This window comes from Heterocephalus glaber, unplaced genomic scaffold (assembly GCF_053883595.1).
Source record: "Heterocephalus glaber isolate CG9 unplaced genomic scaffold, H.glaber_assembly_v1.0 deba00001564, whole genome shotgun sequence".
NCBI classification, from domain to species: domain Eukaryota; kingdom Metazoa; phylum Chordata; class Mammalia; order Rodentia; family Bathyergidae; genus Heterocephalus; species Heterocephalus glaber.
In genome coordinates this window covers 11,500,745-11,526,675 of record NW_028258351.1, presented here as the reverse complement: position 1 = coordinate 11,526,675, position 25,931 = coordinate 11,500,745, and the positions used below count along the sequence as shown (strand labels likewise).

Sequence of the window (25,931 nt, the reverse complement as noted above, 5' to 3'; positions counted from 1 at the left end):
ACATCAGTGGGCTGGGGATTTAGCTCAGTGGCACTGTGCCTGCCTCACAAGCCTGAGTTCAGTCCCCAGTACCGCAAAAAAAAAAAAGATCATACATCATAGTCAAGCAGACTTCATCCCAGGGATACAAGGATGGTTCAAAATATGCAAATCAATAAATGTAATATATCACATAAACAGAAAAAGGGCGAAAATCATATGGTCTTCTCAATAGATACAGAAAAAAAGTCTGACAATTCCAGCATATTTTCACAATAAAAACATTGAAGAAAGTAGTTATAGAAAGACCTTATCTCAATCTGATAAAAACAGTTTGTGACAAACCTACTGCCAACGTATTTAATGGGGAAAAACTGAAAGCTTTCCCTCTAAAATAAGGAACAAGACAAGGTTGTCCACAATCACTCCTGTTCAACACAGTACTCAAAACATTAGCAAGAGGGCAGGGGATTTAGCTCATTGGTTTCGCCACCTGTTGCACAGCTGCAAGGATCCAAGTTCGATCTCTGGTACAAAAAAAAGAAATTAGCAAGAGCAATTAGACAAGAAAAATAAAAGGGTATGTATAGGAAAGGAAGAAAGTCAAATTATCATTATTTGCAGATGACATGATTCACTACATGGAAGACCAAAACAAAAACGTCCAACAAAAGTCTCTTAGAGGACTTCCAGAAAAATATCAGATTGGTGAGTGACAACTCAGCCTTTCCAAGATTTGGAATCCATACACTGGAAAATAAAAACTTGAGAAAGAAAGAAAAGAGAGAAGTAGATCCCATAACCAAGCAGGAACTGCGAGAAAAATTAAAACCTACAGAGAAATTGAAGACACAGAACACAAGGCAGAGAAAAGGGAAAGAGGTACTCTGCACTTTCTCTCTGGCTCCCAGCTCATGGCTCAGGAAAGGGAAGACCAAACCTATAGAAACAAAGTGAAACCTGAGGCCTCCATGGGGCCTCAAGGAAAAATGCAGTAGCAGAATGGACTGGCAGGTGCTGTGCAGTGCCAGCAGAGCATGGGATTGTGCTCCCATGTGAGTCCTTCAACAGGCAACAGCTGGTGAGTGTCTACAGTCCAAGTGCCCACCATATCCCTGAAGAGTGCTTGGTCGGATGTCATCCCAGGAAAAGGTTGATTATTTGAACCCAGAACTCAGAGCTTTGGGATAGCTTCTGTTCACAGCTCCCAGTGTGATGTTCCTACAGTACTTGGGTGAGAGACAGCCATAGAAGACAGCTGAAGTTAGAGAGCATACTGGAAAAAGACCCCCTTAGGTTTTGATCTAAAGAATATAGACCCCACCTTCACAGCCAGAGGTCAGGCCTAACCTGAGTTACTGTGGAATTGAAAGTCTCAGCATTGGTGCCCTTGCCCTATTCTGTGCTTCCTGCTGGTACCTGCATGAAGCATGGACAGAGGTCTGAATGCCTTCTTTATCTACCAGCGTGAGCAGAGACACGTCTTCACTTGAAAATTGCCCCAAAATTGTAGATCCCAGATAAAAACCACACATTCAAAATCACAGAGAAATTTCTTTCTGTGAGTGTGTGTGTAGTTGCCCCCTCCTTTACTTTTCTCTTTTTTTCTTCTTTTCCTCTTTCTATACTAAATCATTGAGGTTTGGAGAATTTTCCTTTGTCCTTTTTCCTTGCTCCTTCTCTCTTTTGCTTGTTTAATTTTTTCTTTCTTTTTCTTCTCTTTTAATTTTTCTCCCTTTAATCTTTTCTCTTTTATTTTTACTCCTCATATAATTTCTTTTTTTCTCCCTCTTTTTCTTGTCTTTTTTGTGCCAGGGATTGAACTCAAGACCTCGCGCTTGCAAGGCAGGTGGTGGCACCACTGAGCTAAATCCTTGACCCAACCCTCTTTTTTCTTTTATCTTCTATTTCATTTCAGTGTTTTCTGTTACCCTTACTTAATCCTATAAACATCTTTCTACTCTCCAATAGGATCTTTTGTCCCACTTCTCTCTCCTCCTTTCTCAAATCAGATACAGTGGTACCTTGGTTCACAAACTTAATTCTCTCCACGATTCTAAACACAAACTGAACTGGACAAGAATTGAATCAAATTTCTCCATAAGGTGAACATTGAACCAAACTATTGAATTTGATTCAGTTCTCATCCAACTCAGTTTGTGACCAGAATTGTAGAAACAATCCAGTTCATCAACCAAGGTACCACTGTAGACTTAGGTTTCAATTTTCCACTTGCATTCCTAACCCCCTATAACATTAACAGTATAACTGTAAAGCTTTATTAATCTTCAGATAGTTAACTCTGTAAAATTACTGTTGAATTCTTTTCTATCATTAGCAGAGATGTAGCTGAAATTTTTAATACTTATTAGCTATAAGTCAATACCTGGGTTGTATTTATGTTTACACTATAACTATGAATTTCTTCTCTGTGGTTAAGAGTGATACATAATTGGTTCTTATGGTATGTTAATATCTAGTTTGTCTTGAATGGTACTATTGTAGCCAGTATTACCAGCGTTGCATAATCGTTGCTATTAATGGTTTTTTTTCTCTAAGGCAAAACACAAATTACCTTTGTTACATTAACAATTCTAGAATATATTTCCAGAGAATTTGAGGTTGGGCCAGTTACACTATATGCTCCCTTCTCAAATTAATTAAAATGGTTGGGGGCCAGGGATTTAGCTCAGTGGTTTCACCACCTGCTGCGCAAGCTCAAGGACCCGGGTTTGATCCCCGGTACCAAAAAAAAAAAAAAAAAAATGGTTGGATCTTGGCCTGAGACAAAGGACTATAGTTACCCATGCCCAGAGTACATTACTGAAGAGAGTTCTCTAACACTAGTAACAAAGTCTTTACACCTTAAGCATCCACAAACCTCAGCTCAAAAGAAAGAAAAAACAATAATAACATTAGAAGCCAAGCCAACAAAATGCCTCCCAAAACTACTAATTCCCTTGAAGCCAATCCAGAGGGCTTCAAAGGGGAGAATAACATTACCCACACACCCACGTTACTTGAAAGGATAACAGAGGAGGTTAGAAAATAGATCAAAGAGGTATTCAGCAGTATGACAGAAGATAGAACTAAACAAATTATGAAAGTAAAAACCAAACTGATCCAGGAGCTTTCAGAAGACACTTAAAGCTAAGCTAAATAGAACAATACAAAACATGACTGACCAGTTTAGCAGAGTCTATGAAAAGTTTTTAATCAGATATCCACGAGATTAAAAATTATATTGAAAGTAGAGGCAGCAGAGGCAACCAATGTGAGAACAAATTTTAGAACTAGAAGACATTGGTGACTTCAAAGACCAACTACTCAGACACCTTAAAAACAACAAGAGAACATGAAAAATGCATCCGATAGCTGCTAGATGACTCAAAGAAGAGTAATTGGAATAAATGAAAAACCAAAAGACAACACAAATGGCATTTAAAACCTATTCACAGAAAAATAATTGCAGTTGTGGTTCCGCTACCTGCCTCGAAAGTGCAAGGTCCCGAGTTCGATCCCCGGTACCAAAGAAAAGTGGTTCTGCCACCTGCCTCGCAAGCACAAGGTCCCGAGTTCAATCCCCAGTACCTAAAAAAAAAAGGAAAATAATTGCAGAAAACTTTCCAAACATAAGGAAAGAAATAAACATACAGATAAGTGAGGCATATAGAACTCCAAATAGCCACAACCAAAAAAGAACCCCTCCATGGCATATTATACTCAAGGTACCAGAAATTCATCACAGGGACAAAATTCTAAAAGTTGTTAGAGAAAGGCAACAAATCACATATAAAGGTAAACCCATTAGAATTACAACAGACTTCTCAACACAAACCTTAAAAACCAGAAGCACTTGGAATGAGGTATTTCAAGCTATAAAAGATAACTTCCAACCCCAATTTATGTATCCTGCAAAACTATCCTTCAAAATTGACAAGTTATTTCTATGAAAAGGGGCACCCCAAGAAATTCATGATCACCAAACCAGCATTACAAAACATTCTCAAGGACATTCTAGAAAGAGACAATGAAGCCAACAATGCCAATAAATAAAAAAGAATGAATACACCTTGCACAATGACCAGCTAAGCAACAGGGAAAAAAAAATAAGGAAATCAGCAATAAGAAAATAAAGCAATGGGCTGGGGATTTAGCTCAGTGGTTTCACCACCTGCTGCGCAAGTGCAAGGACCCAAGTTTGATCCCCGGTACCAACAAAAAAGAAAAAAGAAAATAAAGCAATGAGAGGAATAAGTTAATACTTTTCAGTAATAACTCTCAATATGAGTGTTTTCAATCCCCAATTAGAAAATACAGATAGGCAGAATGGATCAAGAAACAAAACCCAACAATATACAGTATACAAGAAGCACATATAATTCAAAAAAGAAATTCACAAATTAAAAGTCAAAGGAGGGAAAACAATATTCCATGCAACAGGAACCTGAAAACAAGCAGGAGTAGCTATCCTAATTTCAGAGAAAGTGGATTTCAAGTCAAAAACTGATCATAACTACATATTGCTTAAGGGAACAATTCAACAGGAAGAGATAACAATTATAAACATATATGCACCAGTTATTAGCATGTGCAACTTCATAAAACAAACACTAATGGATGTGAAAAATCAGATAAACACCAACACAATTGTAATGGGGGTCCTCAATATCCCACAGACAGAAATAGACCAACTAGACAAAAAAATCGACAAATATGAGTTGAACCAAACCTTCCAACAAACAGACTTAATAGATAAGTACAGATAATTTCACCTAACCACAACAGAATATACATTCTTCTCAGCAGCACATAGAGCTTTCTTCAAAATAGACCACATATTAGCCATTATGACATACAGGGACCTATGGGGCACAATGAAAGCAATCCTAAGAGGGACATCTATAGTAGTGAATGCCCACATCAGAAAAACAGAGGAATCACAAATAACCTAATGATGCATTTCAGTGTCCTAGAAAAATAAGAACAGTCTAACTCCAAAGCTAATACAAGGAAGGAAATTATAAATATCGCAGCAGAAATTAATGAAATTGAGACTAAAAAATTACAAATAATGAATTGAAGAATTGATTCTTTGAAAGAATAAACAAAATAGAAAACCCTTAGCCAATCCTACCAAAATAAGAAAAGACCCAAATACATGTAATTAGAAAAGAAAAAGGCAAAATCAAAATGGATTCCACTGAAATCCAGAAGATCATTGGTAACATCTTTGAGAACCCGTAACAAAATGGAAAATTCAGAAGAAATTAATAGATTCCTAGAAGTATAAACTACCAAAGCTGAACCAAGAAGATTAAGAATCCTGAAAATTCTAGTATCAGTCAGTGAAATTGAAGAAGTAATAATAATTTTTAAAAAAAAAAGCTACCAACTATTGAAAGGCCAGGTCCTAATGGATTCACTGGGAAATGCTGTAGGAATTTTAGAGAAAATCTAATGGCAATCCTCCTCAAACTTTCTAATGAAATCAAAAAGGAAGCTGTACTCCCAAAATCACTCCTGGAAGCAAGCATTATCCTGATTCCAAAATCAGACAAGGACCCAACCAAAAAAGAGAACACTGGCCAGTATTTTTAATGAACATACATGTAAAAATTCTTTATAAGATACTGACAGAATGCCACAAATTATCAGAAAGATCATTCACCATGGCCAAGTAGGATTCATTCAGAATGCGAGGATGGTTCAACATAGGCAAATTAATAAGTGTAACATACTACATAAACAGAAGCAAGGACAAAAAACACACGATCATCTCAATTGATGCAAAAAATCTTTTGACAAAATACAGCATCCATTCATGATAAAGCCCCTTGAGAAAATAGGTATAGGAAGACTTTATCTCAATTTAATAAAAGCCATCTCCAACAAACCAGTGACTGATATCATATTAAATGGAGAGAAGCTGAAGGCTTTCCCTGTAAATCAGGAACAAGACAATGATATCTGCTATCACCATTTGTGTTAAATATACTTTTTGAAACATTAGCCAAAGCAATTAGGCAAGGGAAAGAAAAGGGATATGGATAGGAGAGGGAAAAGTTTAATTATCATTATTTTCAGGTGACATGATCCTTTACATAGAAGACCCTAAAAATTTCACCAAAAAACTCCTAGAATTAATACCCAAAATCATTATCATAGCAGGATACAAAGTCAGCACTCAAAATCAATAGCATTCAGAGGGTTGGGGATTTAACTCAGTGGTGCCATTGCCTGCCTCCCTAGTGCAAGGTCCTGAGTTCGATCTCCAGTACCCCCCAAAAAAATCAATAGTATTCTTCTACACCGATAAGAAACTCACCAAGAGAGAAATTAGGAAAGCAATATCTTTCATAATAGCATCAAGAAAAATGAAATATTTAGGAATTAACCTAATCAAGGAAGTGAAAGAACTTTACAGTGAAAACTACACTACTCTGAAAAAGGCAATAGAAGAGGACATCAGAAAATGGATGTTCCTGGATAGGCAGAACCACTATATTCAAAATGACCACACTTCCAAAATTGATATCCAGAAATAATGCAATCCCAATCAAAATACCAATAGCATTTCTCACGGAACTAGAGAAATCAATCCTAAAGAAGAGATCTGGAATAGCAAAACCAATACTAGGCACAAAGGACAAAGCAGAGGACATCATATTCCCAGACTTCAAGTTATTTTACAAAGTTACAGTAATAAATAAAAAAAAACAGACTAGTGGATTGATGGATCAGAATAAAGGAAGCAGAAATGACTCAAGGCAAACTCAACCATCTTATCTTGACAAAGGAGCTAAATCCTTTTGCTGGGGGAAAGATAGCCTCTAACAAATAGTACTGGGAAAACTGTCTATCCACATGCTGAAAATTGAACTAAATCTCTCACCATGCACTAAACTAAATTCAAAATGTATCAAAAGAGAAAAACTTAATCTCCTAGAAGATAAAATAGGCAAAACTCTTGAATACATAGGTATAGGCAAAGACTTCCTGAGCCAAAGCAAAGTTGCACAAGAAATAATACCAGAAATCAGTAAAAGGGATCATATCAAATGAAAAGCTTCTGCACAGCAAAGGAAACCACTGAGTGAAGGTACAACCTACAGAATCGGAAAAAATTTTGTCAGCTGCTCATCATACAAAGGACTGATATTTAGAATATATATAAAGAACTCAAAAAAATTAGACATTTCAAATTTAAAGACCCAATCAAAAGATGGGCATTTGAAATGAATAGACACTTCTCAGATGGATAAATATAAATGGCCAATAAATACATGAAAAAAATGTTCAGCATTGCTGCCCATTTGAGAAATTCAAATTAAAACAATACTGAAATTCCATCTTACTCCAGAAAGAATGGCTATCATCAAGAAATCAAAGAACAACAAATCCTAGAGAGGATACAGGGAAACAGGAACCCTCCCCTCCTTCATTGTTGGTAAGAGTGTAAACTGGTACAACCACTATGGAAATCAGAATGAAGATTTCTCAAAAAAGTCAAAATTCACTTTGACCCACCTGTTTCCCATCTAGGTATCTTCCCCAAAGAGTTAAAGACATCATATTACAGTGATAACATGCCTACCCATGTTTGTAGCAGCACAATTCATAATAGCTAAATCTTGGAAGCAGCCTATATGTCCATCAACAGATGAATGGAAAAAGGAAATGTGCTATTTATATGCAATGGTGTACTATTCTGCCATAAGGAAGGATAAACTTGAATCATTTGTAGGAAAATGGATGCACCATGAGATGATAATTTTAAGTGAAGTAAATTAGACACACAGGCTTAAATATCTCATGGTTTCAATATATAAATAAAGTGGAAAATAAATACAGACAATTGAAAATAGTGAAATGAATGTCATATGGAAAGAGAACCAAGAGATGGAGGGAGTAGGGAGGAAGGGAAGGGAAATTCGGTTTTATTAAATGTGTGTGTGTGTGTGTGTGTGTGTGTGTGTGTGTGTGTGTGTGTAGTACTGTGCACAGGCACCAAGTCCCTACAAGGAATCAAGGAATGTGATTATCATGTACTACAAACATATATACATATATGTTCATATATATTCATATATATATGTGAATGAATGGTTCTAAGAGATACAGGGAGGAGGAGGGAGTTGAGGGGAGGGGGTTAAAAAAAGTTTTTTTGTTTGTTTGTTTGTTTTTTGTTACGGGGATCAAACTCGGGACCTTGCACTTGCGAGGAAGGCAGCAGAACCTCTGAGCTAAATCCCTGGCTCTAAAAAAGTTTTTTAAAAAGGGTTGGAGATATAGCTGTGTATTGTGAAGGCCCTAGGTTCAGTCTTCAGTATTGGAAAAAAAAATCCTAGTTTTGGAAGAACTCAGATTATAATTACAAAAAAAGGAATAATAATAGTAATAGCTATTGGTCATTTTGTTATAATAGACACTTCACCTTTAACTCTCTCTTCATGAAAAACTAAAATATTCTTGTTCCTATTATACAGTTGAGGAATGGCCTCAAAGAAGCCTGAATATAAATGAGAAACATAGTTCTTTATTAACTCCTTCTATAGAAAGTTACTGAGTGCCTTCTATGAGCCACAATCAAGGATACAATCATGAAGACAACGAAAATTGTCCCTGGCCTCACAGTTTTTTAAAGTGGCAAGAACAAAAAGTAGAATGTAATGATAGTGTTGAAAATGCTGTGAAAGAAAAGCAGAGAGTTCTGTTACAACGTAAGTTGAGAATTTTTTTCATTGAAGAGTAAGGACTGTTATAAGCAAATGTGGCTCATAATCAATTATATGCTTTAAAAAGTTTCTAAATTTCCTGAGCTTTTGTTTGGTATTTCACGAGAACTGCTGTTTTAGGTCTGTGTTAGGCAATTAACAACAAGTCCTTTCTTCTCTCTCCAAATGACTATGTTTTGGGGAAATTCTCAGAGAAAAATTAATACTGGAACACTCTACCAGTTATGTTTGTTAATATATTCCTTCTGTCGGAGGGCAGTGGAATAGCAATGAGTCATAGAAACAAGCACATGAATCTTTGCTTGATAAATATTCATCAAATGAATGAATCAAGATGGTTTACCTTTAAACAAGGTATTCAAAACAGCATCCATTGTCTATGACTTTCAGTAATTACCCTAGTTAAATCAGATTTGACCTACTGACCCAGAATAGGAAGCTCCCGTTTCTTTTTTGGGGGGGTGGGGTACCGGGGATCGAACTTGGGTCCTTGCGCTTGCACAACAGGTGACAAAACCACTGAACTAAATCCCCGGCCCCTCCGTTTCTAATTCAATGCTAGATTTGTACTACATATTCCTTTAAATTAGTATCTGAAGTCTAATTTCTATTCTTAGTTTTCCTCAGTAAATTATCTTTATACTATATGATTGAAGTGTGTTAGTCATAGCTCAAAGTTATAGAAATTAGTCTGAGTTTGTGAAATTAAAGTTGAAAAGAATTTATACAAATAATAGTGAAAGTATCATCACTTTACATCTTTGCCTTAATATTTGGTGCTTAATATTTGTTAAAGCCTTTCTATAGTTATTTTACTTTAAGACAATGCTATAGGAGAGACGGGCAGACATTATTCTGATTTTACAATTGAGGTTTAGCATTATATAAGATGAGACAACTAAAATCAAGTTTTCTTACTGTTCATTGCTTTCTTCCCGTACTCTATTTACATCTGTGTATTGTTTATACTGCTGGGCATCCATGTATATAAAAAAGAAAATCAATACGGTATACTTTGGGTCTTATATAACTAGACAGAAAGGCTAAAACAGAACTGATTTTTTATCCACAGAAATACTACAATGAAGATTTTTTTTAAATGTGGTCCTATTCCTTCTCATTACATACTATTTTAGAAAATATTACTATATCTGTAATTTATATACATTTTCTGTTTAATCATAGCTTAAAGGGATGCCATTCTGGGATAAATTTTCACTTTTACCTGGGAAATCTCTTGTTTTTTGGAAATCTTATTTTCTAGGAAAAAAAACAAGACCTAATGAAAATAAGGCAAACACTTTCATCATCTTTTTTATGAGTACATGTTTGCAGTACATAACGTTTACATTCCTTTTGTGGAGTTGGTACATGGACATAACAAATCATCCCTTTTTTTGTCCCCTGTCCCTTTTCTGCCTCCACCATCCCTCCATCTCTTGATCCATTTTCCACTTGAGAAAGATGTATCTCCCTAATTCCTATTATCTATCTTTTATTTTGCTCTTTTTATAACTTAGGTTTCTCTTATAAGAGAAACATGTGATATTTAAACTTGTGTGTCTGATTTATTTCAGTTAACATTTTGGTATAAAGGTGCATTCATTTTCCTACAAATGACTCAACTTTACCTTACTTTATGGCAGAATAGTACTCCATTTTGTGTAACTACCACATTTTCTTTATCCATTCATCTGGTAATAGACATATAGGCTGCTTCCAATATTTAGTTACAGATATTCCTCATTTAACAACCTACCTGAATGACTATTCAGACTTACCACCAAGGGGTGTTCTTCATACTTATGACCTTTTTTTGTACAGTTCCATACATCTTGTTTACCGAGCCTCAGTGTCTCTTTTTGTACAGTATATCTCATTTATAGTACAGTGTTTTTATTGATTGTACTGTACAGTATACTACTGTAGTTTTATGTCCTGTTATACATTATAGTATGGCATGTAAGAGTTATGCAAATAAAGGCAGAGTCATCAAGATAGAGTTTCCTTTGACCATTTCTTTTTTTCTGAATATTGTAATGTACATAGTATATGCAATTCCTCATTTAGTGACCAATTTACTTAATGACCTAGTCGCAGGAATGGCACTTGGTCATTAAAAGAAGAATGTCCATGTTATTATTTTGCTATGAACATGGATATGTATGTGTCACTGTAATGTCTTTAAAACTTTTGGGATGATATCTACAAGGGGAATAGCTGTATCAAATCGAATTTCTAGTTTTAGTATTTTGAAGAATCTCCATACTGATTACCACAGTGGTTATACTAGTTTACATTCCCATCAACAATGTACAAAGGTTCTTTTTCTTTACAGCATTTATTTTTATTTGACTTCTTGGTGATGGCCATTCTTTCTGGGAAAACATGGAATCTGTGTTGTTTTAATTTGCATTTCTCAAAAGGCCTGTAATATTGAATATTTCTTCATGTATTTATTAGATATTTGTATTTCTTCTGTGAAATGTCTATTCATTTCACTTGCATGTTTTTGATTGGGCCTTTTATTTTGGGTATTTTATATTTACTAGATATTAGTCCTCTGAGGAATAGCTGGAAAAATATTTTTCCATTGTGTAGGTTGTCTTTTCACTGTGTTAGTTGTTTCTTTTGCTATACAGAAGCTTTTTAATTTTGTATGATCTCATTTGTTGATTCTCAATACTAGTTTGTATGCAACTGGGGTTTTGTTCAGAGAGTCCTTGTTTACACCTGTGACTTCAAGAGTTTTACGTATTTTAACTTCCAACAGGTAAAGTGTTTCTGTTTTAACATACAGGTTTTTGATCTGTTTTTATTTTAGTTTACTACATGGTGAGAGATATGGATATAGATTCAATCTTCTGTATGTGGATAGCCAATTTTCCCAACACTTTATTAAAGAGGCTATTTTTCCTCCAGTGTCTGTTTTCGGCCCCTTTGTCAAAGGTCAGATAGTTGAATGTGCTTGGGGTTGTTCCTGCATCCTATATTCTGTTCCATTGATCCTCATGTTTATATTTGTGCCAGTACTGTGCTGTTTCTATCACTGTAGCCTTATAAAATAACTTCAAGTCAGGGATTATGATGCCTCCCACACTGCTGTTGTTACCCAAGATTGCTTTTGCTATTATGGATTTTAGGATTGTTTTCTCCAGTTTTGTGAAGAATGCTGTTAGTATTTTTATTGGGATTGCGTTAAATCTGTATATCAATTTTGGAAGTATGGCCATTTGAGTATATCCGTTCTGCTTATCCAGGAACAGGATTTTTCCATTTTCTGAAGCCTTCTTACATCTCCTTTTTCAGAGGACTGTAGTTTTCATTGTAGAGGTCTTTTACTCCCGTAGGTTAATTCCTAAGTATGTAATTTTTCTTGGTACTATTGTGAATGGTATTTTTTCCTAATTTCTTTGGATTAGTGGGTACATTACTAGAATACAAGAATGCTACTGATTTTTGTGTGTTGATTTTGTATCCTGCTACATTTACTGAATTTAGTTAATAGTCTTTTTAATTTTTATTTTATTAGTACGTTTGTAATACATAATGATTACATTCATTGAGGGGAGTATATACATGTAAATAGCATCTTTTTGCTAGCATCAGATTTATTCATTTATTTTTCAGTCTTTATCAAGGTAAATATCATAATCATAGATTAGCAGCCAGACTAACACCAAAAAACTTCTAAAACACAAAAAATAAGTACACTAAATCTTTTAGATACAATGGCCATGCTTGATTACAATAACTTTTTTCTTTTGTTTCCTATTGTCTGTCTTTTATTTTGTACTCTATGTATGTATGAGGTTCTCATTTAAGAGAAACCATGCAATATTTAAACTGGTGAGTCTGATTTAGTTCACGTAACATTATGGTCTCAAGGTGAACCTGTCTTCCTACAAATGACTCACGTATCTTCTATGGCAGAGGTAGTACTCCATTGTGTATAAATGCTACATTGTCTTTATCTATTCATCTGTTGATGGACCTATAGGCTGCTTCCAATATTTAGCTATTATGAATTATGCTAGTATAAACATGGATATACATGTATCACTCCAATGTGATGTCTTTAACTCCTTCAGGAAGATACATAGAAGGGAAATAGCTGGATCATACTGAATTTTTATTTTTACTTTTTGGAGAAATCTCCATACTGATTGCCATAATGGTTGTGCCAGTTTATACGCCCAACAACAATGAAGAACCACCCCACCCCCCGCCAGCCTCTCCAGCATTTGTTGTTCTTTGATTTTCTGTTCTATATATTGTCCATGGGTGACCTTATCTTCTTCATTCATCATTTCCATGGGCTGAGAACTCTCTAATCTATATATCCACTTCAGATCTCTTTTTGAGCTTTAAACCTTTATATCTAACTGCCTGCAATCTCTATAATCATCTATTATATTTGACAAATTTCTTCCACTTCTAAAATTTCTTCTCTTCCTGTTGACTATTATCTACTCAGTAGTTTAAGCAAAATTTAATATGCTTTTCTGACCTTTTCCCCCAGGTTGTCACTCCCCAAACCTGTCATTTTTGCCTCCAGAAGCTTTCTTTCACAGATTAAAAAAAACAGGGAAAAAAATTATAAACTAAAACAAGAAATTAGTACAGACAAACCATTTTAAATTAGTGAAAACTACTTAAACATCAAAGTAGGAAGAATCAACATCAAGTTTAAGGTGGGCTTGAGCAGGCTGATCCCTTTATTGAGTTGATACTGCATGCTCTACCACCTGGGCTTTCTCTACCATTTGGCAAAACCCATTTAATCAAATTTGAGAAGCTTGCATAGTATAGTATAAAGTCTACTTTAGTGGGAGAATTTATGTTAGTAGCTTTGTAAAGTAGTTTAATTCAGTATATATAAAATCATTAAGGGCAGAAAGGGTTACTTTAAAATATACATATGGCTTTTTATCTTAAACTTTTCCCTTTCTCTTAAAAACTTCAAAATTAACTTACCAAATTAATGTTTTATATTCATTATTTCACTTAGTACTTACAGTAGTCCCCGAGAATTATCATTTTATAGATGAGGAGGCTGACTTAAAGAGATTAGTGACTTGCCCAAGTCATACAGCACAGAACCCAGAGTCAAACTCAGTATTGTCTTCACTCTAAAGCCTCTCCTACTTTCTTCAGGAATGTCTTTTCCCTTTCTTTTTCTTTCTGTTAACATTCCATTCATTCTTTAAAATCTCGCTCATACCACTTCCCAGGGAGCATTTTCTCTTCTTCATTCATTTACCCTATAAACCTTTATTAAGTACTTTTTGAGTATTGGGTAAGAATCTAGACTTTAGAATAAGACAAGACAGTGGGACTGTCCTGATTTAACTGATCGTCTAACTTATTCTTGCATAACCCCCACCCATAATATATGCATTGTTTTTCATTTCTAATTTTTACTTCTTTAGAGTGAGAATATATAAACAATGATGAAGAGTTGACTGCAGAATCCTTTCAGAAATTTAGAATTTTCCTTCAGTCTTTTACAGTCCTCTTAACCATACCCAATTCAGCAGCAGTTTTAGATTTTTTTTTTTTCTTCCAGTACCACGGATCAAACTCAGGACATTGAGCTTGCCAGGCAGTCACAGTGCCACTGAACTACATTCTCAGCCCTCAACAGCAGTTTTAAAAGTAACTATTCTTGGGCTGGGGATTTAGCTCAGTGGTTCCAGCGCCTCGCAAGCACAAGGTCCCAAGTTCCATCCCCAGTACCAAAAAAGAAAAAAAAAAAAGGTAACTATTCTTAAATTTTTCAAAATTGTTTAAGTTCATTTTTATAGAAATACCTTATTCTGTACCCATGTATGATTGTTTTATACAATATTTGATTAAATTATTCAGCTACAGTAAGAAGTAAGCTGGACATCAGTGGTTCTTAAACAAACAAGGAGATTCTTTTTTTTTTTTTTTTTTTGGTACCGGGAATCCAACTCGGGTCCTTGAGCCTGCTCATCAGGCAGCGAAACCACTGAGCTAAATCCCTGGCCCCAAACAAGGAGATCCTTGATAAGCATACATTCAAGTGTTAGAAGCAGCAATGAATGGGAGTACTAAAGAGGAGTAACCTGTTAGGCAGGAACATCCTTGCTATTATGACTATATGCTTACTTACATAGTTTGGCATAATACTTATTACATGGTAAATCCTTAAAAAGTGTTATTGACTATTATTAAGAACCACTATCATGTTGGTTCTCCTTACAGAGAGTCTTGATGGGCTGGGGATTTAGCTCAGTGGTTCTGCCACCTGCCTCAAAAATGCAAGGTCCTGAGTTCGATTCCTGGTACCAAAAAAAAAAGACAGAGTCTTGAGTAATGCATTTACCAGGCACTTTTGGATAATGATGAGAGAAGGAAAAACATCTGCAGATGTAAACCTGTAAATTTAGAACATACCATTCAGGGAGGACATAGGATATTTGGTTGGTCACTTATTCATGTATTTCATCCATCTCTCCTGCATTACCATGAGCTATTTAATATATAATATATATTCTCATACTTATCTGAATACCTAACACTAGCAGTATCTGGCAGAGTTGATACTCACTGTTTTGGTTTGCTTCTGTTAACCCATTTTAAAGCATGAATAATAAGAATATATGTCCAAATATTAATTCATGTTTGCAAAGGATTTTGAAAGGCCTGTTTAGAAGCTTTAGTATAAGAAATTCAATATTCTGTGTCCTACTCTTCCCTCTATTCCTTTTCTTGGGGGGGGGGGGCTACTGGGGATTGAACTCAGGACCTTGCTCTTGCAAGGCAGGCTGTGGCACTACTAACTAAATCCCTGGCCCTTCCCTGTTTATTCTTATATGATTTTTCTCTAGATTTTTATTACTTATCATTTCAATACTTGTTACACCTATGTGAAAGTGTCAGCAGCAACTATTTTAGTTAATGCTTTAAAGTGTGTCTGACAAAAGCTGTGTTTCCTCTAGATTATGAAATAAATGAAAAGGTGTCCTTGGGGAAAAAACATGGCTACCCTTTGTTTTTGTTTTGTTTTGTTTTCTGACGCAGAGAAAAATTTGAACTCCTTCAGAGATGTAAGCTTAACATCTAATTATATACATTCATCATTCAAGCAGTATCACCCAGTATAGTTCAATATCAATATGGGCCTTTGGCAGTAAAGGCACTGAAAAAATTAAGATGCCTTTAAGCAGAGATTGCATCTTTACAAAGACTTACCTTCTTAATCCAAATACAGTTTTTTGTGTGGTTTTGCTCCCACTCCCCATCGGACTTTTTCTTAAAAGAATTTTCAAATGTGTTCTTAGGTGCTACATTGGATCATATTCACCTATAAAGAGCTTCAGAATGGAGGGTGGGAGGAGATGTATTTTTATTACAATTTAATTGTTTAACCATCCACCTATATTCTATTAGTATCTAAAATAAAATATCCTGAGAAGAAAAAAATTAACTATTTAATTGAATTCATTTAGTGTTAGCTAAATGACACTAGGTTCTCACTCAAAGCCCACATGTATTTTCTGTGATAGGAAAAGGACTATAATTGCAAGTGGTCTTCAGTAATCAGTAAGTTTCACTAAGGACTTCATTTTTGATAGTTATTTCATTATGTCTTCCTATTTTTTCAGTTTTTAAAAATCATTTTAGACCTACTTATTCTAATTTTAATAGGTAAATAATTTTTGTTTAAAAAAATTGGGGGCTGGGGATTTAGCTCAGTGGCTCCATCGCCTGCCTCGCAAGCGCAAGGTACTGAGTTCGATCACTGGTACCAAAAAAAGAAAAATTTTTTTTTAAGGCCCCCATAGTGGCACACATCTATTGTAATCTCAGCTGAGGCAGGAAAGTCACCTCAGCCCAGGAGTTTAAGGTCAGCCTAGGCAACATAGTGATACCCCCACCTCAAAAAAATATATAAACAGGCCAAGGATTTAGCTCAGTGGCGCCACACCTACCTTGTAGGCCCAAGGTCTTGAGTTTGGTCCCCAATACCCCCAAAAAAGCATATAAATATATTAACATACATACACACTTTTTTGTTGTTTTGTTGTTGTTGTTGTTGTTGTTAATTATTTTGAAGCAACAATATTTCTCATTTCCTAAGGTAAAGTTGCTATTTTTAACCAACACAGTCATTTCTGTGAAGTCTTTCCTTTTGAAAGCCCAGTACTATGACTGAAACAGTATTCAAGTTTGGGTTTCTCTGAATCTGTTATTTTACCTATAAAACTATGAAAATATTAACCCCCAAGTGTAATTGCTATTAATTAGACTCCTTATGGGTACTTTATAAACAAATAATAAATAATGTAATTCCAGGTAAGGTAATTATTTTAAAATTCCACTGAAACAAAAATACTACTTTGTCTACTATTTGAGGTATAAATAGTATACAAATATGAAAATACCTCAAATAGCAGACAAAGTAGTATTGTTTAGATTTGTTTATAATCCCTATCTCACCATGATTTAAGCCCAAAGCTAGAAAACATTATGGTTGATGAACACCTCTAATAAAATTAATACATTAAATAACTAGAAGAGAATTACTTTTAAAAGTTTACAAAACACTTTTGTAATCCCCCTCACAGACCTTCTAAATTAACTTACTTCAGTAAAGTACTCTACTATAAGCTGACCAAGAGAAGAACTAGGCCACAGACATTCACTATTAATAAAAATTCCATTATGATAAAATATTATGCAATAAATAAAATTATTTAGTATACTCAGTTTATTAGGGATGCTCAAGAACCAAAACAGTTTTTCAGCTTTGAACTTAATCATCTCATGAACTTTTCAGAAAAGGTTGGTAAAGTAAAAGCTGAAATAACTGCTTTCCAAGAAATAACTATGTGAAGATAAATCTTGAAGGAACTAGGTTTTTGTCTTTTTGTTATATAATACAAGGCAAGAGCTTAAACAGTAAAGTTTGAGCCTAATTATTATTTTGTTTAGTGTCTGAAACCAGTTGGGGGTTTTTCTCTCTTCTTTTTCCTCCCCTGAAACCAGTTAGAAACCTTCTTCCCTGAGATTTTTAGACAAAATACAAATAGAGGTTTTTATTTTGGATTTCCAACATTTCATTTAAAACATAAAGACAAATTGGAAGAATTATACAGTAAATACCCAAATACACATCCCCTCAGTCCTCTAATTAACATTTTGCAATATTGAGTTTGTCACCTACCTACTGATGTATCAATCCCTGGACTAGAATTTTTTAAGTAGGAAAAAGATTTTGTTTGCTTTTCTGTATATGTGTGTGTATGTGTATATGTGTGTGTGTGTGTGTATGTACATATATATATATATATATATGTTGGTATTATAACATTTATTAAAATAATTCTATAGGTTAATAGAAACAGCAAAGAACCAAAGAAATAAAATGCAAGCTATGTAAAATCCCAACTAAAACCCAAAAGTGTCTAATGTATTCATTTATTAGCTAACTAAAAGCCCAAAAAAGACAAGACACCCAGTATAATAAAGTACTGCAAAACAGTTGGCAATTTTCAGTTATCAAAATTATAGATTTTGCATTTTGTATCCTTTTCTCAATCAAGAAAAGATTCTTGGGCCGGGGATTTAGCTCAGTGGTTCTGGCACCTGCCTCGCAAGCGCAAGGTCCTGAGTTCGATCTCTGGTACCCAAAACAAAAAAAACAAAAGAAAAAGATTCTTTTTGAATGTCATATAACATACATATAAAACAAGACAGCAAAATACATTATGAACTTGTAGCAATGGCTGTAAATACCAATATCTGCATATATTTTATATAACAACCTTAAGAAATTTTTTAAAGTTAACTTTAGTGCTTTACAAGCAATACTTTTCTGAATGAATTTTATATTAAAGAACTATTACTGGGGCTGGGGGTGTAGATCAGTGGTAGGTCCCTTGCCTAACATGTACAAGTCCCTGGGCTTGCTCTCCAGCACTGTAACAAATGGACGGGGGAAAAAAAAGAAAGTTGGGCATGGTGGCACACACCTGTTATCCCAGCACTTGGGAGGCTGAGGTAGGAGGATCACAAGTTTAAGGATAGTCTGGATGACAACAGCAAGTGCTGCAAGACCGTGCTGGACTATATAGTGAGATCCTGTCTCAATAAACCAAAAAATAAGGTTACCATATGTATAATATAAAAATATGAATGGAAAGATAAACACCAAATTTTAGAGAAGAGGCAAAAAGCCAAGAAAAGTTCACAGGGAGCTTTAAATGTAATGTTTCATTTCCTAAAATCTGAAGCATAAAATGTTAGAACATAATAGAGCTATCTATTGAGTGTTTGGCTGTTTGTTATTCTCTCTTCTTTGCTGTATGTTTAAAATATTTCACAATTCAAAATGAATGGGAAAATTTGCTCATCTTCTCTGCACAGTATTTTGTACTTCATTTTAGATCCATTGTTCAGTTGACCTGCCAGCTGAAGCAGATGAATAGAATCTGACAAAACCTTATCTTCTCTCAGTTATTGATGCACTAGCTGAAGAATAATACAAAGTGCCCCCTTTCTAGTAAGGAGCATAATTTGCATACACCTTGGTCTTGCTTAAATTCAGAGAAAAAAATCAACTATTAATATTGTCCTTGGGCCGGGGATTTAGCTCAATCGCACCATGCCTGCCTTACAAGTGCAAGGTCCTGAGTTCAATTTCCGGTACTGAAAAAAAAGTCCTTAAATTTTTTGAACATATTTAACATGGTTATTGAAAAGTATGTAATTACATTAGCATGTGATTTTTTATGTTCACCTGATTTCAGAAGAAAAACATGGCAAGTGCAATATACCCAGGGAAGCTGATACGTAAAGGCTTAGAGAGATAATGATGCTGCTCTGCCAGGGACTAGAAACTTGACCATTCTAAACAAACTGCACAGTACTAAACTGGTTGTGAAAAGGCTGAATCAGTCCTGCTGCAATTTGAACTTTTGGCTCCTGAAAGTCTAGTGCAGGCTTGAGAATAAAAATAAAGCCTTCACCTAGTGGGTTATGTTCCAAGCCCTCTACTGAATTCATTGTATAAAGAGGCATCTATCCAAAGAACAAGAGAGAGCAGGTGAGAGATGAGGCAGTAAAAGGTGAAAAGGAGCCTTGGGAGCTGCTACCTGCATCAGAAGTAAGGGATTGAGCTCCAAAGGGAAAGAACCAGTTATTAATGTATTGATTTCTTAGGAAGTATTTCTCTAGAGCCCAATATGTGTGAGGAAGAAAGATATGGTAGGGTTGTGGTGTAAAGAATTAGTCATCCAACCAGACTTTATTTAGTGATTATCACTTATCTAGCACTACACTAGTTTCTATAAGGTCCATAAGAGTTACAGTGTTCTGTTCACTCCAGGAGTGAGCTAACTTATATAGGCAACAATTAGAGGATAATAAATATGATATATGCTCTTAATTCTTGCCTATAAAATATGCATTTTATATTATGTGGAAGAACTAGAGAATATAAGACCTTGAATAACATAGTTTATAAATTCTAAAGGAGTTAGAAAAGTGTCATAACATACTTTAAACCACTAATTGATGATCATTGAACCTAATCAGAAGGTCCAAATCCTACCTTCTGACACATAGTATGTAAACTTAGGCAGGTCCCTTAACCTCTAAGCCTCAATCCTATCATTTCTAAAATGAAGCTGATAATCCCGGGTAGCTTTCCTTACTTATGCACAGAATTTGAATGAGAATTAAGTGATGACAGATATGAAAACACTGTAGAGTTTATAATTATTGAATTGGCTGAGAATTGAACTAGGTCTTCAAAAATATACCTGGATAACCTGAAAGGCTGGCTACAAGTGATCTCAGAGAGGGAACAATTTGAACAAAGAAAAATGAAACTTCAAAATAAAACTGTATAGAAACCACTTAATTATAGCAAAATATTTGTGTCAGAAACATAGGTAAAAACTAGCATATTGAATGTGTTGGAGAAGGGATGAAGTTGAAGGTTATAGATCATAATGCCTGGATTATGGTAGGATTCAGATTACAAAGCCTGTAGTTTAGACTTGATCTGAAAAGGAATTTAAAAATAGTTGCAAGTTTGAGTAGAAAATTATTATAGGGGCTGGGGATTTAGCTCAGTGGTTCCAGTGCCTGCCTCGCAATCACAAGGTCCTGAGTTCGATCCCCGGTACTAAAAAAAAAATTATTATAAAAATATTTAACTCATATCCACTTTGATAATCAGCATGCAACTAAATGTCTGGCATACAGATATTCATAATTAATCAGAGAATTCAGGTAATCTATCAACAGGTAATCTATCTATAGTAGGATGAATTGAACACATCTGAGCCTAGAATCAAGCCCTTTTATCAACTAGATGTTAGACTTGTTCATCTTTTTCGTTTACTATATCAAGAAATGATAAGCTGATTCCAGGTAGTAGGTTTATTTTAAACATCAAATTACATGGTGATGTACCATCATCATTCACAAATACATCAAACTTATTCTATTGGATGTTGTATATATACTGCAGAAAAAAACCCTCAAAATAAATGCTTTGAAAAATGTCTTGTGTACAATATAAGTTTGAAATACAGAGTTCTAAGGGATCAAGTAGCAAGAAGAAGATACGCAACAGCCAAAGATCATCTTACTGTTATATTTAATGCAGGTCTAGGTTCCTATAATTGTCAGGACCTGCTAGGCCTAGGTAGGATCATGTAGAGGAGAAAATACCAGTTTTAGCCAGGTAGATATTTAAGGTTCCCAGGAATTCTTCCTATGGTCAACAGACTTTTCAGGTTTAACTTATATTGTGAAGTGAACCTCTGTTGTCATGAAGAAAGTGTAGAATACTGGTTAAAAAAGCAGGCCGTGGAATCAGAATAACTCGCTGGGTTTTAAATACTGCTGTATAAGCTTAGACGAATCATTTAATCTTTCTGAGGCCCATAGAGATAATAATATAAGGTTGTTTGTGAGAATTAAGTGAGATACTGCATGTAAACTCTTAATAGAGCATCTGGCACATGATGAATGTCTGTTCAATAAATACCAGCTTATCAGGGGTTTTATTGTTTTTTTCAAGATCTTAACTCCTCTAACCTCCATTTTTTTGTTGCTCGCAAATTCACTTCCAGTTTTTCTGTCTATAGCTTACCGCATTGTAGGATATTGAATTAGGACTGCATTAGCACTGAACAAGTCTCAAAGTATTCTATGAATTTGAAATTATATTATCTTCAAAGTAGTTTAAGTATTGCATATATTTAATTATAGTCTAAGTAATTCTTTTATAATCAACAATCTATGATATAGCTCCTCATATTATTCCTTATAATTTAGGGTATTTTTATACTTTCTATGGCATATTTACCTTTCTAATATGTATATTTTTCAGTTTTTAATATAATATATAAAATATGGGGTACAGAAATAGGTCTTGAGACCCTGAGTTAACTTAACAGATCATGAGATAGGAGACTGTAATGTCACACAGAAAAATAAAAAACTAAACCCTTCAGAAGGGCAATTTAATAATATTTACTAAATCCAAAATGTTTAAAATATTTTAGACTAACTTCCAATTCCATCTCTAGGTATCCATCCAGTAAGTATGCACAAAAGTTGTGTAAAAAGAGCTGAAGATGTTACTCAGTGGTAAGAATGCTTGCCTAGCTTGTGTGAGACCCTGGGTTCAATCTCTAGCACTACCAAAAAAAAAGTGTTAATAAAAGCATGTTTATTGAGATATTTTGTATATAATAGGAAAGACTAGAAGCAAATTTCCATCAGCTGACAACTGTTTAAACCATATATTATCTTACAATAAAATACTGTGTACTCCTCTGAAAAAACAAGGTAGATTTAGATAACCATAGGAAAATGTACAAGTTATAATAAGTAGGGGGACAAGAAGCAGAATAATATGTATAATTTGATTCTGTGTGTGTGTGTGCATGTGTGCCTCTTAAAGGGCAGTTATGACATAGAATGTTTGTGTATGTGAAGAAAATATCTGAAAATATTGATGGTGATCACTCTGGAAATAGGATGATGAGAATGAGAAGAATGATTTTTATTTTACTGTTCTGATTTCTGAAACAAATAGTCATTTAGTATGTGTTACTTTTATTTTTTAAAATGGTTTTTTTCAAAGGTTTGAAGAGATAGACTGAGGGCTAAATGGTTAAGTGTTGTGTAAAGTGTCTTGGATGTGAAAAGCTATCTATAAATGCCTATTATTTTTACTAAACAATAGAGTGTGAGGCTTTTGTAACCTGAAGAAAGAAGCATTTCAGCATCTCTTTCTACAGGAGCATATGGTGGTTAAGATCATGAGGGAAGAATGCTTTGGAGATCTTCTCTCCTGGAGTAGATACACAGATCTTTTCAGTATACTCTATTGCTCTTATGGTGGAAAATTCTATGGAATGATTGTAAAGGCTCAGTGACATTGTTCAACTCAGTGTTTAAAGCTATTGTTAGATATTCTTTCAAAATAAAACTATTATCCACACAGTGATTGCAAAACATGATAGCTTTTAACAGCTTTTGTTTAAAGAATTTGGTATATTTTATTGTGTGAAGAGTGTCTTTTACTTAGTGTAGTAAGATACCACTTGGTGCTATCTCGGCAACAAATTTGAAATTTGGGGTATTATGTTCAGAGTTTTATCTAGCATTTTGCAAATTAACAGGAGGCAAAAGGTTATGTTACTCTAGGTAATGGGCTTTCTGTTTTTTTAAGTGTTGGTCTTCTCCTTTTTCACAATCGGATTAATTTACTATTTATTTCTCTATATCAAGCCCTTAGAGAAAACATACAAGCATAAATTTATGATTAATATAATCATTAGGCAGGGGATTTAGCTCAGTGGTTCTGCTGCTTGTCTTAAAAGTGCAAGGTCCCGAGTTCAATCCTCAGTACCAAAAAAAAACCAAAAAACAAACCCCAACAATCAAATACAATCACTTTGCCTTATGACTAGATATTTTTTAAATAAAGTTGTATAAGTCAGTGCTATTATTTGGGGGTTTGTTTGTTTTTTGGTACCAGGGATTGAACTCGGGACCTTGTGCTTGCGAGGCAGGCAGCGGAACCACTGAGCTAAATCCCCAGCCTAGTGCTATTATTTGAAAACATATAAAAATTAAGTAAGCACTTAATTGAGTGCTATAGTAAAAATTACTACAGACTGCAACAGAATTAATGTAATTAAATACTTAGCAAACTAACAGTAAAGACTTTCTAGATGAATGGTGGTACAGGAGAAGTCTGTATTTTAGTTTTCTTTCAGTCATCAACTTCTGGGTAATGAAATAAAACAAACACAACTTGCTTTCTATTACCAGAAGTTGTTTGGCCAATTTATCAATCATGATGATTCATAATGAAAACTTGATGTTACCATATTCACAAAGCACTGTTGTCCATGTATCTTAATAAGCATGTGAGGTAAACATTACTATCCCCAGGTTGAGACTAAAGAAATTAGGGATGGGAAAGATTAAAGGCTTGTCTATAAACAACACAGCTAGAATCTAGAACTTCTGACACCAGAGTCATTGCCACTTTTTAATATTGCCCATTTTGGCTTCTTTTTTTGTTTTGTTTTGGTTTGGGTTTTTTGGTTTTGGTTTTTTTGACAGGCTCTCCCTACTCAGGTGGCCTTAAACTCACTATCTAGTCTAGGCTGGCCTTGAACTCATGGTGATCTTCCTGCTTCAGCCTCCCAAGTGCTGAGATTACAGGTGTACACCACCATGCCCAGCTCCATTTTAGCTTCTTTTCAGATTTGTGGAAAAGAGCTTAAAGAACCATCTCTAATCCAAAATTTTCACTTTCTCATTGAACAGACAGGAGCACAGCGGGCCTTACCTTAAGATTGGTGGACATTGGGAAGGGGATTTAGCTCACTGCTTCTGCCTCCTGCCTCGCAAGCGCAAGGACCTGAGTTCGATCCTGGTACCAAAAAAAATAAAATTGGCAGACATTAAGACCAAAGAGTAGATTTTTGTGCCAGGTACTCTTTTAATGTAGATAGATCAGTTTAATATTCACAGTAACTTCATGAATTAAGTGTAATATTGAGTCTCAGATCAAGTAACTCCAAAATTCACAGCTAATTACAGCAGGATTCAAACCCAGCCTATGAATTTCAAGGCCAGAGTGTTTAATTGCTGGGCTCTATTGCTTTGATTCTCCACAATCTTTTTTTTTTTTTTTTTTTTGGTACCGGTTATCAAACTTGGGACCTTGCACTTGCGAGGCAGGCGCCGGAACCACTGAGCTAAATCCCCAGCCCTTGGTCTCTATTGCTTTGAAAAGGTAACTGTTTTATCTTAAATGGATTAAATGCACTATGGGGGCGGGGGGGGGGTGAAGCAAGGTCTTGCTATGTATTCCGTGTTGGCCTTGAACACTAAAATTCACCTAATTCAGCCTCCAGTGCTGCAACTATAAGTATGCACCACCTCAGCAGGCCCTCAGGACCTTTGGATTGGATGAAAATACTTTCTCTAGTTTCCTGACTCTCAAAACAGATGTTAAGATATTTCCTTAGGATTTTCTTATCCCATTTTCTTTTCCCAAATGAAGTTGTGACATGGCCAATATCTTAGTTTATTAAGTGACCATTTTAGAACTAGAATGTAGGTTGTCTGGTTTCTAGTCCACTGCTTTTGTATCAGTTCAAATGATCTTCCCATGATGAAATTTTGTCAAAGCAGCAAAAGCATGTCTACATTCTTCATTCACATTGCAGTGTATCCTCCTATCTGTCCCGGAATACAGTTAGGTCAGCATTGTTCATTGTTTTACGCGGTTTATATCTATGGAGTAATACAGAGTAATGGAAGTACTTTATTAATACAAGGGATTTCTATTACCTTAAAATCTTTTAATGCTATTAATATATAATCCTTTTTTTTTTTTTTAAAGCAGCACTTTAGAAAGCTGAGGCAAGAGAATCACAAGCTTGAGCCCAGCTGGGCAACTTAATGACTTACTGAGACTCGGCCTCAAAATAAAAAACAGACTAGGGATGTAGCTCAGTGCAAAGGCCCTGGATTAAATCCCCAGTATTACTAATAGTAGTAGTAGTAGTAGTAGTAGTAGTAGTAGTAGTAGTACATACCCATAACAAAACTCATGTCTTACAACTCAAGTGAGAGTGTAAAAAAAGGCAACAAATTTTCTTCAAGGCCAAGAAAAGAAAGAAAGGAAGAAAGAAA

General features: G+C 34.9%; 1 protein-coding gene and 2 pseudogenes across 8 annotated transcripts in view; all 3 read left to right on the top strand.

Annotated features, from left to right (window-relative positions):
- Ssh2 (slingshot protein phosphatase 2) overlaps window positions 1-25,931 on the top strand; it is a 303,918-nt gene that overhangs the window by 138,395 nt on the left and 139,592 nt on the right. The gene's annotated exons all lie outside the window — the stretch shown is intronic.
- Window positions 1-25,931, top strand: part of LOC147823838 (WW domain-containing adapter protein with coiled-coil pseudogene) — a 45,498-nt pseudogene extending 19,567 nt beyond the window's left edge. Inside the window, exon 1 of the transcript XR_015443283.1 lies at window positions 1-25,931. This exon is cut by the window's left edge and continues 19,567 nt beyond it. The product of XR_015443283.1 is annotated as a WW domain-containing adapter protein with coiled-coil pseudogene (transcript).
- Window positions 1-25,931, top strand: part of LOC147823839 (WW domain-containing adapter protein with coiled-coil pseudogene) — a 41,582-nt pseudogene extending 15,651 nt beyond the window's left edge. The window contains exon 1 of the transcript XR_015443285.1: window positions 1-25,931. This exon is cut by the window's left edge and continues 15,651 nt beyond it. The product of XR_015443285.1 is annotated as a WW domain-containing adapter protein with coiled-coil pseudogene (transcript).